Consider the following 15342-nt stretch of genomic DNA (forward strand, 5'->3'; position numbering starts at 1 on the left):
CCACTGACCACTAAATCCCTTCCTCTTGTAACCAAGCTCCTGCAAACTCCCTCAGTGTCAATTTCCTCCTTACACAGGAAAGCCAATAGTCCAGCAGGCCATGTCACTGTCAAGTCTGATGAGTCCTCTCCTGCCTGGGATTCCTCCAATGCATCCTTGAGTGTAACGCCTCCTGCTGCTGGCGCTGCTGTTGTTGCTGCTGGGAGTCGATTGTCATCCCAGAGGGGAAGTCGGAAGACCACTTGTACTACTTCCAGTAAGCAATTGACTGTCCAACAGTCCTTTGCGAGGAAGATGAAATATCACAGCAGTCATCCTGCTGCAAAGCGGATAACTCAGGCCTTGGCAGCCTGGGCGGTGAGAAACGTGTTTCCGTTATCCACCGTTAATTCACAGGCAACTACAGACTTGATTGAGGTACTGTGTCCCCGGTACCAAATACCATCTAGGTTCCATTTCTCTAGGCAGGCGATACCGAAAATGTACACAGACCTCAGAAAAAGAGTCACCAGTGTCCTAAAAAATGCAGTTGTACCCAATGTCCACTTAACCACGGACATGTGGACAAGTGGAGCAGGGCAGACTCAGGACTATATGACTGTGACAGCCCACTGGGTAGATGTATTGCCTCCCGCAGCAAGAACAGCAGCGGCGGCACCAGTAGCAGCATCTCGCAAACGCCAACTCGTTCCTAGGCAGGCTAGAAGAGGCACACAGCTGACAACCTCTTACGGAAACTGAGGAACATCATCACAGAATGGCTTACCTCAAATGGACTCTCCTGGGGATTTGTGACATCGGACAACGCCAGCAATATTGTGCGTGCATTACATCTGGGCAAATTCCAGCACGTCCCATGTTTTGCACATACATTGAATTTGGTGGTGCAGAATTATTTAAAAAACGACAGGGGCGTGCAAGAGATGCTGTCGGTGGCCCGAAGAATTGCGGGCCACTTTCGTCATTCAGCCACCATGTGCCGAAGACTGGAGCACCAGCAAACACTCCTGAACCTGCCCTGCCATCATCTGAAGCAAGAGGTGGTAACGAGGTGGAATTCAACCCTCTATATGCTTCAGAGGATGGAGGAGCAGCAAAAAGCCATTCAAGCCTATACATCTGCCTACGATATAGGCAAAGGAGGGGGAATGCATCTGACTCAAGTGCAGTGGAGAATGATTTCAACGTTGTGCAAGGTTCTGCAACCCTTTGAACTTGCCACACGTGAAGTCAGTTCAGACACTGCCAGCCTGAGTCAGGTCATTCCCCTCATCAGGCTTTTGCAGAAGAAGCTGGAGACATTGAAGGAGGAGCTAAAACAGAGCGATTCCGCTAGGCATGTGGGACTTGTGGATGGAGCCCTTAATTCGCTTAACCAGGATTCACGGGTAGTCAATCTGTTGAAATCAGAGCACTACATTTTGGCCACCGTGCTCGATCCTAGATTTAAAACCTACGTTGGACCTCTCTTTCCGGCAGACACAAGTCTGCAGAGGTTCAAAGACCTGCTGGTGAGAAAATTGTCAAGTCAAGCGGAACGTGACCCGTCAACAGCTCCTCCTTCACATTCTCCCACAACTGGGGGAGCGAGGAAAAGGCTCAGAATTCCGAGCCCACCCGCTGGCGGTGATGCAGGGCAGTCTGGAGCGAGTGCTGACATCTGGTCCGGACTGAAGGACCTGCCAACGATTACTGACATGTCGTCTACTGTCACCGCATATGATTCTCTCACCATTGAAAGAATGGTGGAGGATTATATGAGTGACCGCATCCAAGTAGGCACGTCAGACAGTCCGTACGTATACTGGCAGGAAAAAGAGGCAATTTGGAGGCCCTTGCAGAAACTGGCTTTATTTTACCTAAGTTGCCCACCCTCCAGTGTGTACTTCGAAAGAGTGTTTAGTGCAGCCGCTCACCTTGTCAGCAATCGGCGTACGAGGTAACTTCCAGAAAATGTGGAGAAGATGATGTTCATCAAAATGAATTATAATCAATTCCTCCGTGGAGACATTCACCAGCAATTGCCTCCAGAAAGTACACAGGGACCTGAGATGGTGGATTCCAGTGGGGACGAATTAATAATCTGTGAGGAGGTGGATGTACACAGTGAAAGGGGTGAGGAATCGGACGATGAGGAGGAGGTGGACATCTTGCCTCTGTAGAGCCAGTTTGTGCAAGGAGAGATTGATTGCTTCTTTTTTGGTGGGGGCCCAAACCAACCAGTCATTTCAGTCACAGTTGTGTGGCAGACCCTGTCGCTGAAATGATGGTTTTGTTAAAGTGGGCATGTCCTGTTTATACAACATAAGGGTGGATGGGAGGGCCCAAGGATAATTCCATCTTGCACCTCTTTTTTCTTTCATTTTTCTTTGCATCATGTGCTGTTTGGGGACAATTTTTTTGAAGTGCCATCCTGCCTGACACTGCAGTGCCACTCCTAGATGGGCCAGGTGTTTGTGTCGGCCACTTGTGTCGCTTAGCTTAGCCATCCAGCGACCTTGGTGCACCTCTTTTTTTCTTTGCATCATGTGCTGTTTGGGGACTATTTTTTTGAAGTGACATCCTGTCTGACACTGCAGTGCCACTCCTAGATGGGCCAGATGTTTGTGTCGGCCACTTGGGTCGCTTAGCTTAGTCATCCAGCGACCTTGGTGCAAATTTTAGGACTAAAAATAATATTGTGAGGTGTGAGGTGTTCAGAATAGACTGAAAATGAGTGGAAATTATGGTTATTGAGGTTAATAATACTATGGGATCAAAATGACCCCCAAATTCTATGATTTAAGCTGTTTTTGAGGGGTTTTTGTAAAAAAACACCCGAATCCAAACACACCCGAATCCGACAAAAAATTTTCCGGGAGGTTTTGCCAAAACGCGTCCGAATCCAAAACACGGCTGCGGAACCGAATCCAAAACCAAAACACAAAACCCGAAAAATGTCCGGTGCACATCACTAGTAAAAAGGGCACGCTGTCTGCCGTAATATGTAAAAAGGGCACGCCGTCTGCCGTAATGTGTAAAAATGGGACGCTTTCTGTTGTTATGTGTAAAAAGGGGAATCTGTCTGCCGTAAGGTGTAAAAGGGGCTCTACCTGGTGTAGTGGTGCTACTGTGCGGCGTAATTTGAATAATGGAGACTACTGTGCACTGTTATATGAATTGCCATTATTTTGTGGCCACACCCCTTCCCCACGAAGCCACGCCCCTATGTATTTTTGCGCGCGCCTACGGCTGCACTGCCCCTGTTTTGCATGCAGGGGTGGGGCTCTGATGCCGTTTCTTGCACACAGTGCTAAAATGTCTAGTTACGGCACTGTAGCTAGGTATCCATTTCTCTGGCCCTGAGTAGGTACCCCTTACCAGATCCTCTCCAGGGGTGAGGGGTGTTGACTTGGATGGGATGAGGGGGAACCCAAAGCATTTTGTCGCACCTGGGCCCACCGCTCGCTAGTTTCACCACTGAGCCAGATGTATATAGAATTACAGACTAATAAATATTTATGGCCTTTAAAGCATACTTGCCTACTTTAAAAACTGGAATCAGGGAGATTACCGTAGGATGTGCTGTGCAAAGTGCAGTCGAGGTGGTCATGTCATACTCTGCCTAAAGGGCAGATCACTAATTTAGCAGCATGCAGCTCCCAGCTCCCTAGTCTCCTGTCTGTGTGTTGGAGGTGGAGCTTCCCTATGCTGACTGGGAGTGGAGGAAGGGGAGGTACACAGAAAAGAGCAGGGGACAGATTGGAGTGGACACTGCACCATCTGTATCACAGTCAGACTGTTTCAGTGCTGAATGGATAGCCCAGCTCAGGTGAAAAGTACAGGGGATCTTAAAGGTGGCATCAGCTTAGCACTGGCCCTAGGCTTGGGATGCCCCTAGGATAACATTAGCCTACAATGCCTATGCCTAGTGCCGATTCTGCGCGGTCACATCATAGAAAGTCTATGCACCGCAGATGCAAATATACACACATGAAAGTATATACGCACACATCCCGCAGCCAACAGATTGCAGGAACAACTAGTAGCAGCCTAGATGATGGCTGCTACATCTGTGACACCCACCAAAGGTAAGTATCACACAGCCGATCAGGAATAAATTTCAATGTCAGTTCACAAAACAATGTAATACAAGGTAGTTTACATATAGATAATCATTTTATGATTTCTTTGTAGGAATTTATCTGTCTGGAATGCTTGGATGATGGCTATGAATAAAGCCTGCACGACTACAAGTCAGAAGAATACATCTCAACATTTGACAATGTACAGTAACAAACTAATAAGGCAATTAGAAATGATCCCGTATGAATTGTTCTACTGCCAGTCCTACCCAAACCTCAACACACTGTGGAATTTATTGATTATCGCCACAGGTCTAGTTATAGACTATATACTCTACACAATGTGACTGTACTGTACAAATAGGGTAAAGAAGGGCGTTCTGTAGGAAGCAATGCAAAAATGACAACTTGAGGACAGTACCTCTGAGAAAAGCCTGGTCTATCACAAAACTCATATTGCGGAAAATCTTTCTGTAATTAGACTAGTCTCTATTAAAGCTTTGGTTTTACATCTTTTGTCATAGTTTTCTCTCATTTTAAAAAGGAAAATTGCTGCAAAAAAAAAAAAAGAGAAACAATGTATTAGCATCAAGAAATACTTTTTTTTAACCATGAGATGGAAAATGTGTTGTTTTAGAACTGTGGTTTGATTTAATAGTTTCAGAGCACTTAATCAATCACTATGGCAACATGTTCACTCTATAGTTTTCTAACAAAAAGCATAGGGATATTGAATATTTCACTTAAATATTAAAAGTTCAGGCACCTGGGGGTGTAGTGTTAAAATAGTTCTAAAACAGTCACGATGGTTCGGGCAACAGGATATGCCTCAAGATTACTTTACCACTAATTAAATAATTGTGTATAAAAAACAGTATTTAACAAAAATTATCATTAAATTATCAATCATATCCAGTCAAAACAATATATTAAAAAATCCATTTCATTTAATGTATCTATTGCAGATATGTCTTAAAATACTTTAGCATACTATAATTAATTAAGTACATTTAGCTCACCATTAAAAATACCAGTGCACTTATGCTACATAAACATATTATTTTCGACTGTATATTTTGACTGTTTTTTTTAAATTTTAATCGTTCTGCTGATAGCTATAGTTTTTTTTATTATAGCAAATGTCTGCCGTATCAAATAAATATTTCCCACACAACTGAGCAGCCTTCATTCCATTATTAGAAATTATGTATAATTTTAAAAAATAAATAAACAAACATATATATATATATATATATATATATATATTTTTTTTTTTTTTTTCATTATTATTTTTTTTTTAAAGGAACAAACACTTACAAAATTATGTTGCATTATTTACAGAATTAAAATATATATATTATATTAACAGTAGAGTTGAGCTGTTCATTTTGATGAATACTGAACACACTTGAACTTTGGGGTTCTGAGTCAAATTGGGTCCTGCCTGGTTCATCCCACCAAGTGCTGATCTTCTATCTAAAAACTGAATTTCACGTGTTTTGGATGGAATGTACTGTAAATCCATCCTTCCTTTAACCGGGGCCGTTTCACACTGTAAATGAATGTTATTGATGTTAATAATACCATAGGAACAAAAGTAGGTTCAAATTACATTATTTCAGCTGTTTATCGATTTTAAAGAAATCAATACCAAAACACTTGAGGGTAGTGTTGCAAAAACATGATGATGATTTAGAGCCAAAACCACATCTCTAACTAATACTTAAATATTATACAGTATATTCAATAGTAATTTTTTTTTTTATTTCTAAACCTAAAGAGTCAAATTAATTTATTCTATCCTGAGATGGTGTTAACAGAAAAAATATTCTACCTTTAAACTTATCATAACACTTGATAAATAGGCTCCCTTTTTCAGAGGTCTGGGGAGCCTTTGCCAGTAACTGTCAGCAGGGAAGTGCAGTCAGGGGAGGCAGTGCCTCCCCTGTGATTAATTATTAATAATAATAACATATTCTGTGTCATAAGTATCTTCTTTATTTAATTGTAATAATTTTCTTGCCTTAAATGACTTTGGAAGGCACTGATAGCAGTGCCTCCAATACATACATTGGCGTTTCTATAATGGGTGCAATGGGTGCGGTGCACACGGGCCCCTAGGTCAAGGGGGGGGGGGCCACACCGCACCCATTGCACCCATTTTAACACTTACCTTTCCGGAGTCCAGCGCCGGGTCCTGCAATCGCGGCGAAAATTGATGCCCAAAATGGCTGCCGCGCATGCGCGGTAGCCAAATTGGTCTCCGGATCATGGCGGGCGCCATGGTTCCGGTGACCTGTGCATGCGCAGTAGACTCCGGCACAATGCCGGAGTCTACAGCGCCGTACAGAGGAGGGGGCCCACCCGGAGGTGCACACGGGCCCCCTCCTCTGTAGAAACGCCCCTTCATACATAGACTCCGTCCTCCCAGCAAGCAGCAGCAGGTTAGTCAGTCTGTGTGTCTCTCTCTCTCTCTCGCTCTCTCTCTATCTATCTCTCTCTCTCCTTTTCCCCCTCCTGTGGATTACCAAAGTTTGTAAGTATAATTTTCATTTTTACAGGTACCCCTATTGAATTCTACATGGACAAGTGGATGTGATCGGCGTGGGATGTAGGTAAGTAATCTCTCTCTCATTTTTACAGGTACCCCTATTGGATTCTACATGGACAAGTGGACGTGATCGGCATGGGATGTAGGTAAGTAATCTCTCTCTCATTTTTACAGGTACCCCTATTGGATTCTACATGGACAAGTGGACGTGATCGGCGTGGGATGTAGGTAAGTATGTGTGAGTGTGTAAGTGTGTTTTAATAAATTTGTACTGTCACGTTGTGTATGTCTTGTTTTTATTTGGGTATTTTTTTGTTGTAGAACTACAGGTACCAGCGGGCCCGTTATTTCCCCGCATGCTGGTACTTGAGGCTCTCCAAGTACCAGCAAGCGGGGGAGGCTTGCTGGGTCTTATAGTTCCACAACAAAAAACAATATTTTTTTTACACACTTATGGCTGTCAGCCTGGCACTCACCACCTAGGGGTGCTGGGGACAGCCTAGGGCTTCACCCATGGCCCTTGGGTGCCTGGAGGGGGGGACCCCTTGATTTAAGGGAATTCCTCCAGGGAACCCCGGCCAGGGGTGACTAGTTGGGGTGGTAATGCCATAGCTGCAGGAACTTACATAAAAGTGTCCCCCGGCTGTGGCATTATCTCCCTGGCTAGTGGAGCCCGGTGCTGGTTTTAAAAATATGGGGGACCCCTACATCTTTTGTCCCCCGTATTTCTGGAACCAGGACTGGACTTAGAGCCCGGTGCTGGTTGTCTAAATACGGGGAACCCCTGTCCAATTTTTTTCCCAGTAGTTAAACAACCAGGACCGGCTCAAAGAGCCCGAGGCTGGTTATACTTAGGAGGGGGGACCTCACATATTTTTTTTTTTTAACCCATTCAGACCATTCTCTATTAAGTTAACAGAAGCCCTGGACAACAAAATTGCATTCATGTCCTCCTCCCACTCCCTTCCCAGTCCCAAGCACTAATTTTTTTTTCTATAAAAATGTACAATATATCACAAGTATGATGAGCAGGAAGGCAGCGGGCATTGGCGGCATCGGACTGAGATGCAAATAAGTGGTGGAGGGCTGGGTCAGTTGATGGTGGGCAAGTTTGTAAGCCATTGCTGGTGGCAGGGGGCATCGGCTCAGAGGAAGTAGAGCGCATTGGCTCGGCGGCGGTAGGGGTCATCGTCAGGATTCGGCAGATATTATGGCTGTAGTGCCTCACCAGCCATTGACCTTGCCGCACGCCACTGACTGCCAATGATAACTACTTTGCTAGCACTTACTTATATGCTAATGAGTCCTACCATCGGCAATAAGCACGTATGAATATTGCATACTTTGACCCAACACTGAATCACAGAAAACAGCAGAAAAAAAAAGAGAGAGATTTTTACACATAGTTTTGATTTTACATATATCCATTTAAGCACAGAATATCCTGTCTGCTGAGTCAGTTACATATAGGGCTGTAAAAGTACTTAAAAAGAGATCAAATTATTTTGTTCTGGATAAAAATATTACAATGCAATAAAGGGTGATAAAGTAAGGTATGAGAATTATAGATGACAGGCCCATTGTGGACAATTTCCAATACTTATCCGCTTGTAACTATTTTATTAAATCAGGTCAACAATAGGGATTTCCCTTGTCTAGAAAAATATTGTACGTGTATTAAACTAGTATGGTTGGCTTTAAATGATATATGATGTAAGACCTTTTTATAATCAGAACAAAAGCACTTTTGTCTGAAATATTATAAGTGTCGCTTGTGTTAGCCTTCAGGCAAGTGCAGTTTGTTGAACCTGCTGTCCGCTGATTTGGTTTCCTGTTCACACACTATTTCTGGATGCTGGTAGCAATTTACATTATATTTCATTACTATTTTTATGCTTCTTTTTCAATCAATGCTTTGATTTCAACATTTATTTTATAATCCCTTTGTTTACTTTTGCTCTTTGCATGTAAAAAGTTTGTAATACAATCTGTAATGCTCTTATTAAAATAATTTTGACCTCCTCGGCATAACCTTAATGTCAGGTTTCAGTAAGCTCTTAACATAATTTGGCAAATAATCACATTTGTTTTTAAGAAATATTTAAACACCAGTGGGATTTCACATATCTGTTAGGGCAGGGGTGTACACAATTTGTCATAGGGAAAGCAACTCAAATGCTATAAAGAGTGTACATTTTTTCAGGTTGTGGTTCATATAGCAGATTCATCAACCCCCAAACTCCCAAGGAAGGAGCTTACTAAAGATACTTACTGGTGTTGCTGTCTTAAATCCATATTCCTCCAGGTGATATGTAGTCACGCAGAACACATTCACATTTATAATGTCAACAGTTATGATGTCATCCTGGTTAAAATGTTGACATAATAAATCTTGACACATGGAAAATGCTGACATGAACATACTGTATGAAATATCAACATTGCGAACATGTCACCATTATTATAATGGTTAGGCTTAGGTTTAGGGGTTAGGGTTAAGGGTAGGTTTAGGAGTAAGGTTTACTGGTAGGGTTATAGTTAGGCTTAACTTAAACAGACAGTGTTGACATTCTGGTTATGTCTACAGTTTATCAGTGTTGACATGCTGAATGCCAGCATGATGAAAGTCAACAAAAATATACCAAACCCCTTCAGATATAACCAGTGCTTTTTTTGTACAGGAATTAACAGGAAGAGGGATGGAATTATTTCATATCCATGTAGGATATTTAACCGCATGTCTGTATATGGCTGCCTGTGGTTAGGCAAGGGTTACAATTGTGTTTGTGTGTGAAGTGTTTGGGAGATGGTGCTTAGGTGAGATCAGTCTATAGATGGGGTTTAGGGGATGGTTTTTCAGGGACATTTTGTGCTTTTAGTGTAGTGGCCATTTTGTTATCAACCTCTTTAGCTGTAAAATATCCCACCTACCCTCACTTTGTTTTCTGTTGGTTTGGTGTTGGCTTTAGCCATGCAAGAGAGAATGGTATAAATCGCTGTCTGCCTTTAGATCTTGGGCTGTTCTCCCCTCCAGTACATGGGTTAGGATGATTCTACGCTATTGTGGTCAGCGGTACCAACAGCCAGGGTGCGCCTAATGTCATTGGTGTTTCATTTGGATACCTTGAGTTGTGGTGATGGGTAGGCAGCTGACCTTACATCTAGATAGAATTGATGCAGGTGGTAATATTGCTTAGCGGAGTTGTTCTTTCTTTGCCACAATAATTTATCTGTTCTATTTCCCTCTTGCCAATAATATAGTTATTTCATTATTAAATAGAAACAATTTTAATAAATCTGACCTTTCATTTACACTTATAAATGCCTCCTTGTTGTTATTTTATTATAGTAATGTTTAAGGTGTTTACCTTGCCCTGGGAAGGGGCATATAAGACAATAAGGCATTTACACTTTTCCAGAAGCTCTCATTAGAAATAATATAATTTGGAAAGAAGTTTATAAATTTGTTAATTTGGGTGGCAGTGGCTACAGAAACTGGGTGTTTGGCAATGTAAAATCAGTTGAACATAAATATCTTCCCATTCACAGGTTCAATAGGATGACACATGCCTCAAGTGCACATTGGGAAGAAGGGGGGCATATGAAGATAAGCAGTGCAAATTCAAAGTCAGTCGGCAGGAGCTCAGCGAATACTTACTCTGAAAAAAGTGGAGAGCCCAGGGGAGGTAAGTGGCTGAAGCCTGTGACAAGTGAAACAATCTTACTATACAGAAAACTTACTTGAAAAATTTGGAGAAATATTATTGATGGCATGTAGGGTGTTATGGGGAGTCACGTGGAGCAGTCAGAGCTGCATGTAAAGCATGCTTACTGACATTGGAGTGCATATCTCTTGAAGATCCAGGTAGAGGGATGCCCAGCTGGGTGTGGATGAGGGTGTGGTCCCACAAAATGTGTCATCATAGTCCTACCCCCCCCCCCCTCACACACACACACACACACACACACACACACACACACACACACACACACACACACACACCATTCTGCCATGATTTCCAGTATTACATCATCCAAGAAGGTGGCGGCATGCAAGAAAGATGTACACTCTCCCAGGTACCAGGACAATCTTCTGCAAATTCAGGAGTATTTTGGAAACTCTAAGGGAGTTGCACAAGTATAATATGTTGTAGTAGATTTCTTTTTCTATAATATGCATTACTATATTTTTAAAATATTCAGTATTTGACATTTGCTTAAACTATTTCTATAATCCCCAGCTCATTCTTTGACAAAAAAAATGAGTTTTATGGTAAGAACTTACCCTTGTTAAAACTCTTTCTGCGAGGTACACTGGGCTCCACAAGTCTGGACAATGGGGTGTAGAGTAGGATCTTGATCCGAGGCACCAACAGGCTCAAAGCTTTAGCTGTGCTGTTCCCAGAATGCACAGCGCCGCCTCCTATATCACCCCGCCTCCCAGCACAGGAGCTCAGTTTAGTTAACCAGCCCAATGCAGTAGCAGGAAAAGAGACGACAATGGTTAGTAGCCACATACACCAGACTCTCACGACAAGAGAAGTGTCAGCGGCTAATGCCATATCAACCCAAAGAAGCTGATTGCGTCAGGGTGGGCGCCTTGTGGAGCCCAGTGTACCTCGCAGAAAGAGTTTTAACAAGGGTAAGTTCTTACCATAAAACTCATTTTCTGCTGCTGGGTACACTGGGCTCCACAAGTCTGGACAATGGGGATGTCCTAAAGCAGTTCCTTATGGGAGGGTATGCACTGTAGCGAGCACAAGAAACCGGCGTCCAAAGGAAGCATCCTGGGAAGCGGCAGTATCAAAGGCATAGAACCTTATGAATGTGTTCCCGGAGGACCACGTAGCTGCCTTGCACAATTGATCAAGGGTCGCACCACGTTGGGCCGCCCAAGAAGGTCCAACAGACCGAGTAGAATGGGCCGTAATGTGAACAGGAGCTGACAGACCAGCCTTCACATAAGCATGCGCAATCACCATTCTAATCAGGCCAGCCACGTTTTTGTGAAATCTAAACAAAACAAAGAGAGAATCAGATTTTCGAATGGAAGCAGTTCTCTTCACATAGATACGGAGAGCCTGTACCACATCCAAAGACCGCTCTTTGGGAGACAAATCAGGAGAGACAAAAGCTGGAACCACAATCTCCTGATTAAGGTGGAACGAAGAAACCAACTTAGGTAAATATCCGGGACGAGTCCTAAGAACCGCCCGGTCACGGTGCAAAATCAGATATGGGGAACTACAAGACAAGGCACCCAAATCCGACACTCTTCTAGCAGAGGCAATAGCCAGCAAGAATACAACCTTAAGGGAAAGCCACTTAAGGTCAGCTAAACCAAGAGGTTCAAATGGAGGCTCCTGCAACGCCTCCAAAACCACCGACAAGTCCCAAGGAGCCACAGGCGGGACATAGGGAGGTTGGATACGCAAAACACACCCTGAGTGAAAGTATGAACATCAGGTAAAGTCGCAATTTTTCTCTGAAACCACACCGACAAGGCAGAAATATGAACCTTGAGGGAGGCCAGACGCAGGCCTAAATCTAGGCCCTGCTGTAGAAAAGCCAAAAGTTTGGCTATACTAAACTTGGAAGCGTCATAATGGTTAGATGCGCACCAAACAAAGTAGGAATGCCAGACCCGATGGTAAATCCGAGCAGAGGCCGGTTTCCGGGCCCGCAACATAGTTTTAATGACCTCTTCAGAAAAACTCTTAGCTCTTAAGACGGAAGCTTCAAGAGCCACGCCGTCAGAGACAGCCAGGCTAGGTCCTAGTAGACACAGGGGCCCTGAACGAGGAGGTGTGTGCGTTGTGGAAGTAGAAGTGGACGCTCTGACGATAGGCCTTGCAGGTCTGAGAACCAGTGCAGTCTGGGCCACACCGGAGCTATGAGAAGCAGATTTCCTTTTTCTTGCTTGAAATTCCGAATTACCCTGGGCAGGAGTGACACCGGAGGGAACACGTACGGCAGCTGAAACCTCCACGGCGCTGCCAGCGCATCCACGAATGCTGCTTGAGGATCCCTTGTCCTTGCACCGAAGACTAGAACCTTGTGATTGTGTCGAGACGCCATCAGATCCACATCTGGAAGACCCCACCTTTCCACGAGGAGTTGAAACACTTCTGGATGGAGGCCCTACCCGCCGGCATGCACGTCCTGATGACTGAGAAAGTCCGCTTCCCAATTCAGGACTCCCAGAATGAATATTGCCGATATTGCCGGTAGATGGCGTTCTGCCCAACGTAGAATCCGTGAGGCTTCCTCATTGCCATACGGCTTCGAGTGCCGCCTTGATGATTTATGTAAGCCACTGTGGTGGCGTTGTCCGACTGTACTTGAACAGGACGGTTCTGAATCAAATGCTGGGCTAGGTTCAACGCATTGAAGACCGCCCGCAATTCCAGAATGTTGATCGAGAGGAGAGATTCCACCGACCCTGCAAGGAGTGCTGCTCCAGCACCGCATCCCAACCTCTTAGACTGGCATCTGTCATCAACAGGACCCAGTTGGATATACAGAAGGGACGGCCTCTGCACAATTGTCGGTCCTGGAGCCACCAGAGCAGCGACAGACGCACCTCCGGAGTCAAAGAGATCATTTGAGACCTGATCCGGTGAGGCAGGCCATCCCACTTGGCTAGAATCAGCTTCTGGAGGGGGCGAGAATGGAATTGAGCATACTCCACCATGTCGAATGCTGATACCATGAGGCCCAGCACCTGCATTGCCGAATGTATCGACACTTGCGGACGAGAAAGGAAGCAAGGAATCCTGTCCTGAAGTTTCAGGACTTTCTCCTGAGACAAGAACAACCTCTGGTTGTGAGTGTCCAACAGCGCTCCCAGATGCACCATGCTCTGAGCAGGGACCAGGGAGGATTTCTTCCAGTTGATGAGCCACCAGTGGGCTTGTAGAAACCGGATCGTCATATCCAGATGACGCAGGAGAAGATCTGGGGAATTTGCCAGGATTAACAAGTCGTCCAGATCCTGACCCCTTGAAGGCGGAGTACCACCGTCATCACCGCCATAACTTTGGTGAAGACTCGCGGAGCCGTTGTTAAACCAAAAGGTAATGCCCGAAACTGGTAATGGAGGTTGCCAATAGCGAACCTCAGGTATTGTTGATGTCACACTGCTATAGGAATATGCAGGTAAGCATCCTGTATGTCCAGGGAGACCATGTAGTCCCCAGGTTCCAAGGCCAGAACTATAGAGCGAAGGGTTTCCATACGGAACTTGGAAACCTTCACAAACTTGTTCAGTGCCTTGAGGTTGAGAATGGGCCAGGAGGACCCATTCGGTTTCGGGACTAGAAACAGCGGAGAATAGTACCCCGGGCCCTCTGAGCAAGAGGCACCTGTGCTATGACTCCTGTATCCAGGAGGGTCTGTACCACCTAATACAGAGTGTTTGCCTTTGTCTGGTCCGACGGGACGTCTGTCTGGTAAAATCGATGAGGGGGTCGGTTTTTGAAGGCTATTGCGTAACCTCGAGTGATGACTTCCCGTACCCAGGCATCTGAAGTGGTCTTCAACCATTCCTGGGTATACCCTAGAAGCCGGCCCCCCACCCTGGGATACCCCAGGGGGAGGCCCGCCCCATCATGCGGCAGGCTTATTGGTCTTGGCTGCTGGCTGACGGGCAGCCCAGGCTCTTTTGGGCTTCGGCTTACCAGGTTTGGAAGTGCGGGCCTGCTTATAGTACGCCTGACCGTTTGCTTTACCTGAAGGACGGAAGGGGCGAAAGGACATGCCTTTGGTTTTCGACACAGAAGGAGCTGTATTAGGCAGACAGGCAGTTTTGGCAGTAGCCAAGTCAGCCACTATCTTATTTAAGTCCTCCCCAAACAGAATATCCCCCTTGAAAGGGAGTACCTCCAGGGTTTTTCTAGAGTCCAGATGCACAGACCAGGATCTCAGCCACAATATCCTGCGAGCCAAGACTGACGTAGTAGAGGCCTTGGCTGCTAGGAAACCGGCATCAGAAGCCGCCTCTTTAATATAGCGAGAAGCTGTGACAATATATGACAAGCATTGTCTAGCATGGTCAGAGGAGATTTCAGCTTCTAACTCCAAGGCCCATGCTTCAATAGCCTCTGCCGCCCATGTAGCTGCAATAGTGGGCCTTTGTGCAGCACCCGTGAGGGTGTAAATCGCTTTTAGCAACCCTCGACACGTTTATCCGTAAGCTCTTTTAGAGACGTGACAGTAGTGACAGGTAGAGCTGAGGAAACCACCATCCTAGCCACATGTGAGTCTACTGGAGGAGGCGTTTCCCAATTCCTTAGACAGCTCTGGCGCGAGGGAATAGCGAGCCAGCATCTTCTTTTGAGGCACAAACTTCGTACCCGGGCTTTGCCAGGGTTCCTGATGTATATCCACTAGGTGGTCAGAGTGAGGTCAAACTTGTTTAATCACCTTCTGACGCTTGAACCTATCTGGTTTCTTAGGAGGAACTTATGGCTCAGGATCATCTGTAATCTGCAGAATTAACTTAATAGCCTCCAAAAGATCAGGAACATCCACATGTGAACTACCCTCCCCGTCAGCCGTATCTGAGTCAGAACCTGTGGGGTCAGTGTATGTGCTGTCTTCATCAGACGAGGTGTCAGTGACAGCAGTGGATTGTGAGGAGACGAGCGCTCGCTTAGAGGACCTCTTGGACTTAGGCGAGCGATGGTCAGACTTTTTAGTAGTCAGGGACTGGTTCAACTTCTTTAA

Source organism: Pseudophryne corroboree, chromosome 1, assembly GCF_028390025.1.
Source record: "Pseudophryne corroboree isolate aPseCor3 chromosome 1, aPseCor3.hap2, whole genome shotgun sequence".
In the NCBI taxonomy this organism is placed as follows: Eukaryota; Metazoa; Chordata; class Amphibia; order Anura; family Myobatrachidae; genus Pseudophryne; species Pseudophryne corroboree.